Here is a 7,601-nt window from a genome sequence, read left to right as displayed (position 1 = left end):
GGGTTCGGCCGAATTGGGCTTGCGGGACCGCCGGGGGCACGCCGGAGGGCGGTTGAGTCGGTAAAAGTTGAAATAAATGAATAAATACAAAAAGAACGAGGGGGGGAAAAAAAAGGCAAAAACGTATAAAATTCCCCCATTCATTTCAATGGGTTCGGCCGAATTGGGCTTGCGGGACCGCCGGGGGCACGCCGGAGGGCGGTTGAGTCGGTAAAAGTTGAAATAAATGAATAAATACAAAAAGAACGAGGGGGGGAAAAAAGGCAAAAACGTATAAAATCCCCCCATTCATTTCAATGGGCTCGGCCGAATTGGGCTTGCGGGACCGCCGAGGGCACGCCGGAGGGCGGTTGAGTCGGTAAAAGTTGAAATAAATGAATAAATACAAAAAGAACGAGGGGGGAAAAAAAGGCAAAAACGTATAAAATTCCCCCATTCATTTCAATGGGCTCGGCCGAATTGGGCTTGCGGGACCGCCGAGGGCACGCCGGAGGGCGGTTGAGTCGGTAAAAGTTGAAATAAATGAATAAATACAAAAAGAACGAGGGGGGGAAAAAAAAGGCAAAAACGTATAAAATTCCCCCATTCATTTCAATGGGCTCGGCCGAATTGGGCTTGCGGGACCGCCGAGGGCACGCCGGAGGGCGGTTGAGTCGGTAAAAGTTGAAATAAATGAATAAATACAAAAAGAACGAGGGGGGGGGAAAAAAGGCAAAAACGTATAAAATTCCCCCATTCATTTCAATGGGCTCGGCCGAATTGGGCTTGCGGGACCGCCGAGGGCACGCCGGAGGGCGGTTGAGTCGGTAAAAGTTGAAATAAATGAATAAATACAAAAAGAACGAGGGGGGGAAAAAAAAGGCAAAAACGTATAAAATTCCCCCATTCATTTCAATGGGCTCGGCTAAAATGGGCCTGCAGTACTGCCGAGAGGCCGCCGGAGGACGCCCTAGTAGGCAAACGTTGATCCCCACACACGAGGGGTCAGTTAGGCGACCAGGGGTAGCGTTTAGGCGACCAGGGGTAGCGTTTAGGTGACCAGGGGAAGCGTTTAGGCGACCAGGGGTAGCGTTTAGGTGACCAGGGGTAGCGTTTAGGCGACCAGGGGTAGCGTTTAGGCGACCAGGGGTAGCGTTTAGGCGACCAGGGGTAGCTTTTAGGCGACCAGGGGTAGCTTTTAGGCGACCAGGGGTAGCGTTTAGGCGACCAGGGGCGTTGCAGTTCCGCCGAATTGCATTAGGGGCGCTGCAGTAGGCAAACGTTCTTCCCCCCTAGTCAGAGGGTCATTTGCCTACTTCCCAGGTTTACCCGGGTTTTCCAAAACACCTGGGGCACATTTTCAGGGATCACGTTTTTAGAAACAAAAATATTCATAATTTCTTCTAAGTCCCCTTTCCAGCGGGGAACTTTGAAACATTGTATCCGACCACTGAAGGCTGTTGGCGGGCACGGCGCGGCAAACAGCCCGCACTCAGGCATGGAGCTCCGGGGAAAGTTGCCTAATTTCTTCTAAGTCCCCTTTCCAGCGGGGAACTTTGAAACATTGTATCCGACCGTGGAAGGCTGTTGGCGGGCACGGCGCGGCTCATAGCCGGCCCTCAGGCACGGAGCTCCGGGTGAATTTTCACAAATTTCTTCTAAGTCCCCTTTCCAGCGGGGAACTTTGAAACATTGTATCCGACCGTGGAAGGCTGTTGGCGGGCACGGCGCGGCTCATAGCCGGCCCTCGGGCACGGAGCTCCGGGTGAATTTTACAAATTTCTTCTAAGTCCCCTTTCCAGCGGGGAACTTTGAAACATTGTATCCGACCGTGGAAGGCTGTTGGCGGGCACGGCGCGGCTCATAGCCGGCCCTCGGGCACGGAGCTCCGGGTGAATTTTTACAAATTTCTTCTAAGTCCCCTTTCCAGCGGGGAACTTTGAAACATTGTATCCGACCGTGGAAGGCTGTTGGCGGGCACGGCGCGGCTCATAGCCGGCCCTCGGGCACGGAGCTCCGGGTGAATTTTCACAAATTTCTTCTAAGTCCCCTTTCCAGCGGGGAACTTTGAAACATTGTATCCGACCGTGGAAGGCTGTTGGCGGGCACGGCGCGGCTCATAGCCGGCCCTCAGGCACGGAGCTCCGGGTGAATTTTCACAAATTTCTTCTAAGTCCCCTTTCCAGCGGGGAACTTTGAAACATTGTATCCGACCAAAGGAAGGCTGTTGGCGGGCGCGGCGCGGCTCATAGCCGGCCCTCGGGCACGGAGCTCCGGGTGAATTTTACTCAATTCTTCTAAGTCCCCTTTCCAGCGGGGAACTTTCAAACATTGTATCCGACCACTGAAGGCTGTTGGCGGGCGCGGCGCGGCTCATAGCCGGCCCTCAGGCACGGAGCTCCGGGTGAATTTTCACAAATTTCTTCTAAGTCCCCTTTCCAGCGGGGAACTTTGAAACATTGTATCCGACCGTGGAAGGCTGTTGGCGGGCACGGCGCGGCTCATAGCCGGCCCTCGGGCACGGAGCTCCGGGTGAATTTTCACAAATTTCTTCTAAGTCCCCTTTCCAGCGGGGAACTTTGAAACATTGTATCCGACCGTGGAAGGCTGTTGGCGGGCACGGCGCGGCTCATAGCCGGCCCTCGGGCACGGAGCTCCGGGTGAATTTTTACAAATTTCTTCTAAGTCCCCTTTCCAGCGGGGAACTTTGAAACATTGTATCCGACCGTGGAAGGCTGTTGGCGGGCACGGCGCGGCTCATAGCCGGCCCTCGGGCACGGAGCTCCGGGTGAATTTTCACAAATTTCTTCTAAGTCCCCTTTCCAGCGGGGAACTTTGAAACATTGTATCCGACCGTGGAAGGCTGTTGGCGGGCACGGCGCGGCTCATAGCCGGCCCTCGGGCACGGAGCTCCGGATGAATTTTTACAAATTTCTTCTAAGTCCCCTTTCCAGCGGGGAACTTTGAAACATTGTATCCGACCGTGGAAGGCTGTTGGCGGGCACGGCGCGGCTCATAGCCGGCCCTCGGGCACGGAGCTCCGGGTGAATTTTACAAATTTCTTCTAAGTCCCCTTTCCAGCGGGGAACTTTGAAACATTGTATCCGACCGTGGAAGGCTGTTGGCGGGCACGGCGCGGCTCATAGCCGGCCCTCGGGCACGGAGCTCCGGGTGAATTTTTACAAATTTCTTCTAAGTCCCCTTTCCAGCGGGGAACTTTGAAACATTGTATCCGACCGTGGAAGGCTGTTGGCGGGCACGGCGCGGCTCATAGCCGGCCCTCGGGCACGGAGCTCCGGGTGAATTTTCACAAATTTCTTCTAAGTCCCCTTTCCAGCGGGGAACTTTGAAACATTGTATCCGACCGTGGAAGGCTGTTGGCGGGCACGGCGCGGCTCATAGCCGGCCCTCAGGCACGGAGCTCCGGGTGAATTTTCACAAATTTCTTCTAAGTCCCCTTTCCAGCGGGGAACTTTGAAACATTGTATCCGACCAAAGGAAGGCTGTTGGCGGGCGCGGCGCGGCTCATAGCCGGCCCTCGGGCACGGAGCTCCGGGTGAATTTTACTCAATTCTTCTAAGTCCCCTTTCCAGCGGGGAACTTTCAAACATTGTATCCGACCACTGAAGGCTGTTGGCGGGCGCGGCGCGGCTCATAGCCGGCCCTCAGGCACGGAGCTCCGGGTGAATTTTCACAAATTTCTTCTAAGTCCCCTTTCCAGCGGGGAACTTTGAAACATTGTATCCGACCGTGGAAGGCTGTTGGCGGGCACGGCGCGGCTCATAGCCGGCCCTCGGGCACGGAGCTCCGGGTGAATTTTCACAAATTTCTTCTAAGTCCCCTTTCCAGCGGGGAACTTTGAAACATTGTATCCGACCGTGGAAGGCTGTTGGCGGGCACGGCGCGGCTCATAGCCGGCCCTCGGGCACGGAGCTCCGGGTGAATTTTTACAAATTTCTTCTAAGTCCCCTTTCCAGCGGGGAACTTTGAAACATTGTATCCGACCGTGGAAGGCTGTTGGCGGGCACGGCGCGGCTCATAGCCGGCCCTCGGGCACGGAGCTCCGGGTGAATTTTCACAAATTTCTTCTAAGTCCCCTTTCCAGCGGGGAACTTTGAAACATTGTATCCGACCGTGGAAGGCTGTTGGCGGGCACGGCGCGGCTCATAGCCGGCCCTCGGGCACGGAGCTCCGGATGAATTTTTACAAATTTCTTCTAAGTCCCCTTTCCAGCGGGGAACTTTGAAACATTGTATCCGACCGTGGAAGGCTGTTGGCGGGCACGGCGCGGCTCATAGCCGGCCCTCGGGCACGGAGCTCCGGGTGAATTTTCACAAATTTCTTCTAAGTCCCCTTTCCAGCGGGGAACTTTGAAACATTGTATCCGACCGTGGAAGGCTGTTGGCGGGCGCGGCGCGGCTCATAGCCGGCCCTCGGGCACGGAGCTCCGGGTGAATTTTTACAAATTTCTTCTAAGTCCCCTTTCCAGCGGGGAACTTTGAAACATTGTATCCGACCGTGGAAGGCTGTTGGCGGGCACGGCGGGGCTCATAGCCGGCCCTCGGGCACGGAGCTCCGGGTGAATTTTTACAAATTTCTTCTAAGTCCCCTTTCCAGCGGGGAACTTTGAAACATTGTATCCGACCGTGGAAGGCTGTTGGCGGGCACGGCGGGGCTCATAGCCGGCCCTCGGGCACGGAGCTCCGGGTGAATTTTACAAATTTCTTCTAAGTCCCCTTTCCAGCGGGGAACTTTGAAACATTGTATCCGACCAAAGGAAGGCTGTTGGCGGGCGCGGCGCGGCTCATAGCCGGCCCTCGGGCACGGAGCTCCGGGTGAATTTTACAAATTTCTTCTAAGTCCCCTTTCCAGCGGGGAACTTTGAAACATTGTATCCGACCGTGGAAGGCTGTTGGCGGACGCGGCGCGGCTCACAGCCCGCCCTCAGGCACGGAGCTCCGGGGGAATTTCCCCCTCATTTCTTCTAAGTCCCCTTTCCAGCGGGGAACTTTCAAACATTGTATCCGACCGTGGAAGGCTGTTGGCGGGCACGGCGCGGCTCATAGCCGGCCCTCAGGCACGGAGCTCCGGGTGAATTTGACAAATTCCTTCTAAGTCCCCTTTCCAGCGGGGAACTTTGAAACATTGTATCCGACCGTGGAAGGCTGTTGGCGGGCACGGCGCGGCTCATAGCCGGCCCTCAGGCACGGAGCTCCGGGTGAATTTGACAAATTCCTTCTAAGTCCCCTTTCCAGCGGGGAACTTTGAAACATTGTATCCGACCGTGGAAGGCTGTTGGCGGGCACGGCGCGGCTCATAGCCGGCCCTCAGGCACGGAGCTCCGGGTGAATTTTTACAAATTTCTTCTAAGTCCCCTTTCCAGCGGGGAACTTTGAAACATTGTATCCGACCACTGAAGGCTGTTGGCGGACGCGGCGCGGCTCACAGCCCGCCCTCAGGCACGGAGCTCCGGGGAAATTTGGCTCATTTCTTCTAAGTCCCCTTTCCAGCGGGGACCTTTCAAACATTGTATCCGACCACTGAAGGCTGTTGGCGGGCGCGGCGCGGCTCACAGCCCGCCCTCAGGCACGGAGCTCCGGGGAAATTTGCCTCATTTCTTCTAAGTCCCCTTTCCAGCGGGGAACTTTCAAACATTGTATCCGACCACTGAAGGCTGTTGGCGGGCGCGGCGCGGCTCACAGCCCGCCCTCAGGCACGGAGCTCCGGGGAAATTTGCCTCATTTCTTCTAAGTCCCCTTTCCAGCGGGGAACTTTCATACATTGTATCCGACCACTGAAGGCTGTTGGCGGACGCGGCGCGGCTCACAGCCCGCCCTCAGGCACGGAGCTCCGGGGGAATTTGCCCCCTCATTTCTTCTAAGTCCCCTTTAGGCGACCAGGGGTTGACAATTTAGGTGACCAGGGGTTGACAATTTAGGCGACCAGGGGTGACTTTTAGGCGACCAGGGGTGAGGTTTAGGCGACCAGGGGTGAGGTTTAGGCGACCAGGGGTAGCGTTTAGGCGACCAGGGGCGTTGCAGTTCCGCCGAATTGCATTAGGGGCGCTGCAGTAGGCAAACGTTTTTACCCCTAGTCAGAGGGTCATTTGCCTACTTCCCAGGTTTACCCGGGTTTTCCAAAACACCTGGGGCACATTTTTAGGAACCACGTTTTTAGAAACAAAAATTCTTCTATGTCCACCTCCGTGAAAGAAATTGCCCAATGGTTCCCGCGGAAGAGAGCTGCCAGGCGGACGCATACTGCAATAACGGCCGCCCTGGCGCTCTGGTGGATGTTATCCTCGAAATTTCTTCTATGTGCCCATTCCAGCGGGCAACTTGCGAACAATGGTGTCCGACCATGGAAGGCTGTTGGCGGACGCGGCGCGGCTCACAGCCCGCCCTCAGGCACGGAGCTCCGGGGGAATTTTCCCCTCATTTCTTCTAAGTCCCCATTCCAGCGGGGAGCTTGCAAACGTGGTATCCGACCACTGAAGGCTGTTGGCGGGCACGGCCCCACCAGCGCAACACGGCACTTCCTATGACTCGGGTCCGACGCAGGAGGAGCGGTCCTCCCGGCCCCGCCACACGGCACTTCCTATGACTCGGGTCCGACGCAGGAGGAGCGGTCCTCCCGGCCCCGCCACACGGCACTTCCTATGACTCGGGTCCGACGCAGGAGGAGCGGTCCTCCCGGCCCCGCCACACGGCACTTCCTATGACTCGGGTCCGACGCAGGAGGAGCGGTCCTCCCGGCCCCGCCACACGGCACTTCCCATGACTCGGGTCCGACGCAGGAGGAGCGGTCCTCCCGGCCCCACCACCGCCACACGGCACTTCCCATGACCCGGGTCCGACGCAGGAGGAGCGGTCCTCCCGGCCCCACCGCAACACACACAACCACTGACCGATTGGCAATCATGACCCGCCATCGGAGGGCCCCTGCCGGCCCCGGCCTCGCGCCGGGGTGTTCGGGTGGACGGTTCCTTCGGCCTGCGGGTCGACCTCTGAGCGTTGGCCGGCACCGCAGCACACACAACCACTGACCGATTGGCAATCATGACCCGCCATCGGAGGGCCCCTGCCGGCCCCGGCCTCGCGCCGGGGTGTTCGGGTGGACGGTTCCTTCGGCCTGCGGGTCGACCTCTGAGCGTTGGCCGGCACCGCAGCACACACATAACCACTGACCGATTGGCAATCATGACCCGCCATCGGAGGGCCCCTGCCGGCCCCGGCCTCGCGCCGGGGTGTTCGGGTGGACGGTTCCTTCGGCCTGCGGGTCGACCTCTGAGCGTTGGCCGGCACCGCATCACCGCAGCACACATAACCACTGACCGATTGGCAATCATGACCCGCCATCGGAGGGCCCCTGCCGGCCCCGGCCTCGCGCCGGGGTGTTCGGGTGGACGGTTCCTTCGGCCTGCGGGTCGACCTCTGCGCGTTGGCCGGCACTTCCCTACCGTTACCCCCCCACCCCTGGGGTTGTGACAAAACGGCACTTCCTATGACTCGGGTCCGACGCTGGAGGAGCGGTCCTCCCGGCCCATCTCGCACCCACACCCTGACATATACTGCACCACACCAACCACTGACCGATTGGCAAGCATGACCCGCCATCGGAGG

This window comes from Idiotropiscis lumnitzeri, unplaced genomic scaffold (genome assembly GCF_059441095.1).
Source record: "Idiotropiscis lumnitzeri isolate Australia: NSW breed Sydney's pygmy pipehorse unplaced genomic scaffold, RoL_Ilum_1.0 HiC_scaffold_340, whole genome shotgun sequence".
NCBI classification, from domain to species: Eukaryota; Metazoa; Chordata; class Actinopteri; order Syngnathiformes; family Syngnathidae; genus Idiotropiscis; species Idiotropiscis lumnitzeri.
This window is presented reverse-complemented; position numbering follows the sequence as displayed.